Source organism: Vombatus ursinus, unplaced genomic scaffold (genome assembly GCF_900497805.2).
Source record: "Vombatus ursinus unplaced genomic scaffold, bare-nosed wombat genome assembly UNPS02010548.1, whole genome shotgun sequence".
NCBI lineage: Eukaryota > Metazoa > Chordata > Mammalia > Diprotodontia > Vombatidae > Vombatus > Vombatus ursinus.
In genome coordinates this window covers 13,161,703-13,166,993 of record NW_020950326.1, presented here as the reverse complement: position 1 = coordinate 13,166,993, position 5,291 = coordinate 13,161,703, and the positions used below count along the sequence as shown (strand labels likewise).

Below are 5,291 nucleotides of genomic sequence, written 5' to 3'. Positions count from 1 at the left end.
TGCACTATAAGCAAAAGACTCCTTGGGTTGATGAGATTTATATTGTTGCTTACACAAAAACAGACACCAATGTACTATTTTCTTTTAATCTAGAAAATCCCCAGGAATTTTCTGATAATTTTACTGGGCCTGAAGGAAACTTTGATGATTGCATGAGTATTTTCCTTGATGTTCTTATACTCTGAGAATGTTTGGATACAGCGTAAGGTCCAGAGACATTACACAAAAAAAGCAAATTTCCTTGATCTCATGTCTAAAATCCTAGTTTGGTTGACTTCTCTAATGAAGGGTTATACTATGCCTGCTGAATCACATCATTTACTATCATCTTTATCTTCCAATTCATATCTTCTAGGGCCTCATCGATGTTTTCCTATACTCCTTTCTTCATGACTTGTGAGAACATGGATCTCTTTGATTTCTTTACATCAGTCTCAGGTTCATATTCTTGGATGAACTGCCTTATGTCATGTACTTTTCCAAAGTTTATCTTCCCTAAATATATTCATTGATCAAACTTGCAGCATCTACATTTATTGCTTCATCATATTTTCCAAAGTTTTTGTCAGTCTTCTTCCCACTGAACTGAGAAGAGCCATCAGAATTATTTGGATTATATTCATGATCAGGACAGCCACCAGAGCCAGGAATTGTCAATGCAGAATTTCCTCCTGTAAATCCATCTTTTCATACTGAATGGGTAAGGTCATTGAAGTATTTATAATAATGCTTGCTGGACAGGAAGGCAAGTAAAAAAGACCACCTCCACCGCTGTCATGTCTGACATATCAGTAGAGAAACAGTTAGGGAATAGCCTTCTTTCCCTGCAGATATTATATTCAATTTCTAGTCTTACAAAGTCACCAAATTCAAGAGAATGTGGATTTGATGGGAAAAGTACTTGTCATATTAAATCATGGCATAATTCTGTGTTTTCTGCCCATCTTACTGGTCTTTTTGGGGAACAAGCTGAGATTGAAAGCTATCAAACGCCAATCAGAAAAGTAAGATAAACAATGCATTCTCCTTCTCCATGTACTCTGAGAAATAAAACAGAGCTGATTCACAAAAGGAGAATATCAATCAGGTAAATACTTCCACTTCTCAGGACTTCAATCTGGTATCCACTAAAATGTGATGACTTTGCAAAAATTCACTTAAGTGCACTTGTTTAATTGCATTAAATAGTATTAACTGTAACATAATAAAATAATTGGGATCTACCTGTCCATCCTCCTTACATATCTTTTCTGCTGTATCATTTTTCATTGCCTCTGTAATAGGCAACATTTTCTAACATTACACAAGAAAAATAATAGTTAGCATTTAGGTTGAGTTGTGGTTCCAACTCTTTCACATAGCTAGTTTGTCACTTTGGGCAAGTTACTTTACCTGTCCTGGTCCCAATTCCCTCATCTGTAAAATGATGGGGCTGAATTAGGTGATCTCTAAGGTCACTAATACTTCTCTACTCTGTGACTACATATTTCAAAGTATAATCAGAGGAAAAGAAGCCATTTCCCTTTGACTTAAAAATAAAAACATAGTCATTATTTTCCACTGGAAAACTTCATCATTCCTTTATTAATTTCCTCTTTATATTTCATTCTCCATAGCCATGGAACCAAACTTTTCTTTAAATTTTCAAATCATCCCCAACTCAGTCACTCTCAATAAATGACTTCACTTCTTGGTTTACTGGAAAAATTCAGGCCATTAAATATAATCTCTTTCCCTCTCCTGGCCCATACTTCATAATGTATTTATATTCAATTTGAGAAGCCTTTATGTACTTATTTTATTATTTACTTATTTACATACTTTATTTATTGAGTCAGTATGGATATACAAATTAAAAGAAATGACACTGTCCATCCTTTCTTGAGGCTTACATTCTAGTGAAAGAAAAATCCAGACAAAGTGTTCTAGGAATATTTGAAGATTGAAAGAACACTCTAACTGTATGTAGGGAGGTGGGGGTCAGGGAAGGCTTTATGGATAAGGGAAAGTCATACCTGTCTTAGAGAAGGACTGTGAAAAACAGTCATAGGCATGGAGAATCATCTCCATGAATATATGGACATAGTAAAGAGTATGCCAAACAGGAAGGTATTGGTAGATGTTTATTAACTGGCTCTCTGGAGAAAAAAATGTGTATGCACAGCATACTTTTAAGCTTAATTTATATTATTAATATTTTATTCATTAATTTCTGAAGTCTAAACAAGCAACAAAACAAGAAATCATGCCCTGATTTGTAGTGTTTTCTAATTTCTGAGGTATAAATAATCATATTAAAATTTTAACAATCAGCTATCCATAGCAGTACAAGCTAGCTCCAGCACACCCTGATGCCAAGTGTAGGGATCAATAAATACAAGTAAGAGTCAATGTGGTATATTACATGCTGGACTTTGATACAGGAGATTTGGGTACTATGGCTTCCTGATACTTCCAGGACCAAATATAGCATGCCTCTCTTCTGTGACAACCCAATAGATACAGGATAAACTGAGGGCTGTCTCAGAAGGAAGGCAATAAGATTTAGTAGGACTGGGAAAGACAAATAACAGAAGGTGAGACTTAGAATGAGCCTTTTGAAGGAAAGCAAGGAAGCCAAGAGATGCAGATAAGCCAGAGCAAAGGCTCTGAGTTAGAAGGAATGATTTATGCTAGAAAAAGAGGAAACCAGTGTCATTGGATCACAGACTACACAGAGTGACATAAGGCATAAGATGACTGGCAAGGTAGGAAGGCAGCAGTTTATAAAGTGCTTTAAAAGCAAAAGAGGGGATACTGTGTTTGGTCCTGGAAGTATTAGGGAGCCATTGGAATTTATTGAATAGGGGTGATGGGTAACAAGGTCAGACCTGTGCTTAAGAAAGGTCAATTAGCCAAATGAATAGAAGATGGAATGAAGCAGGGAGAGATGTGAAGCAAAGAAACCAATGAGCAAGCTATTACAACAGTCCAGGCATGAGATGATATGGGGCCTGTACAAGTACGGTTACAATGTCATAGGAGCTAGGAGGGTATATCTGAGATGATGCTACAAAGGTAGAAATAAGACTTAACAATTGATTGGATATGGAAAGTGAAAGAGAGGAGTCAGGAATGATATCTGGGCTTTGAGCATTGGTGACTATGAAGATGTTGATGCCCTTGTTAGGAAAAAGGGAAGGTAAGAAAAGGACAAATGAATGAGAATGAATAAAGTATCCAGATGGAGACCTATAGATAATGACGAAAAATATATGATGATATATGTACATTATACATGGAAGTCAACATTAACATGGAAGGCACTAGAAACTGGAAATCCTGCAAAGGATTCCTGCAGAAAATGACAGTTGAGTGAGTCTTGTAGGTGGCCAGTGATTCTAGGAGGATGAGGTAAGAAGTAAGAGCAATCCAAGCATATGAAGAAGCAAGAGAGACAGGAGATGGTAGAGGTAGGTAACAGCAAATAGGCTGGTATGTTTGGATTTCTTAATAAGAAACTGCAGATGTAGAAAGTGGTCAGGTTGGGAAGATTTTAAGGAGTTTTTACTTGAACTAGGATAAAGGGGAGCTACTGAAGTTTATCGTATTTGTAGGAAGAGTGTTGGGGGAAGGACATTGTCAGACCTATTTTTTTAGGAAAATCGTTTTGGCAGCTGTGTGGAAGATGGATTCAAATGAGGAGAAAGTTGAATCGGGGAGTCCATTTAGAAAGCTACTTGAATAATCCATTGAGATGTGATGAGGAACTGAACTAGAATGTGAGCTGTCTGAAAAAAACAGAAGGGGGTCTATAGAAGAGATGTTTATAGAGTGAGAAATCAATTAATCAACAAGGATGTATTACAAACTAAATTGGCAAAGTTGACAAATGGAAAATGAATATGTTGGAGGCGTGCAGGAAAATTGGTATATTGATGCACTGTTGGTAAAACTATGACTTGATCCAGCCATTCTGAAATCACTTTGGAATCAGCCCAAAGTCACCAAATAGCATATACCTGTTGACCAATACTTGGCCTATTCTCTAAAGAGATCAAAGAAACAGGTTTTTAAAGTCCTATTTGAAGAATAATATAACAGGAATATAAGCTGAGGAGGTACTCATTGATTAGGAAATAGCTACAGAAATTATAAAATATCAATGTAATAAAATAGTAGTATTCCATAAGAAGTGAAGAAAGAGGTGGTTTCAGAGATACCTGGGAAGACTCATATCAATTGGTCAAGTAAAGTGAGCAGAACCAGAACAATTTATGCTATACCATAAATATTATAAAAATAAATAAGTTCTAAAAGACTTGGATCTCTAATGAATATAATGATCAGTCGTGATTCCAGAGTACTGAGGATGAAAAACATTGCCCACCTAATGACAGAGATTATGGACAATCAGAGTTCTGGATGTGGCCAATACGTGACTTTTTTTTCTTTTGCTTTACTATGTTTATATAAGGGTCCTCCCTTCCTTCCTGTTTTCCTTCCTTCCTTTTCCTCCTTCCTTCTTTCCTTCCTTACTTCCCTTGTTTAATTTTTTTTTCATCCAGTGGGTGAAGGGGAATAAGAAGGAGAAAAATTACAAATGTTTGATAATGGACAAACACCTATTTCCTGCAGTGCCTGCCCCTTGAGGGAAGAGGAAGAATTAACTAAGTCAGCAGGGAATATGATTTCCTTCTCCTGCCATGAAGGTGTGACTTCTATTTCTTGTTATGCCCTTTGCTGTCTAATCTCAAGCCTTGAGAGGAAAGAGTAGTGAAGCAGAGCCTCCCATCTGACCAGTTGACCATGTGCCTCCTATCTGATCTCTGCTCACTTCGCATTGCTGTCTGGTTTCAAATCTGGGGAGCAAGATAACTCCCAGTATAAACTCATCATTTCTAAACACACCACCTTGCTGCTAATTCAAGTCCTGATTGACCCCACCTCCCACCAATTTGGCATCTATGCTATTTAAAAGGTACTTAACTGAAAGATTTTGTTTGTTGTTACTCATTCACCCATGAATCTTCATGACCCTATTTTGGGGCTTTCTTGGCAAAGATACTAGAGTGGTTTTCCAATTCCTTCTCCAGCTCATTTTACAGATGGGGAAACTGAGGCAAACAAGAATAAGTGACTTTCCCAAGGTCACATAGCTAGTAAGTGTCTGAGGCCAGATTTAAATTCATGAACATGAATTTTCCTGATTTCAAGCCAGTGATCTATCCACTGTAATGCCTAGCTATCCCTTGACTCAGAGAACTTTATTTCAATTTCTAAATCTGCCACATGCTGCCTATATGACCTTG

The 5,291-nt window shown here is 37.0% G+C and overlaps 1 pseudogene; it reads right to left on the bottom strand.

The window, feature by feature from the left end:
* Positions 1–253: 253 nt before the first annotated feature.
* Positions 254–1,290, bottom strand: LOC114037743 (annotated as a pseudogene).
* Positions 1,291–5,291: the final 4,001 nt, after the last annotated feature.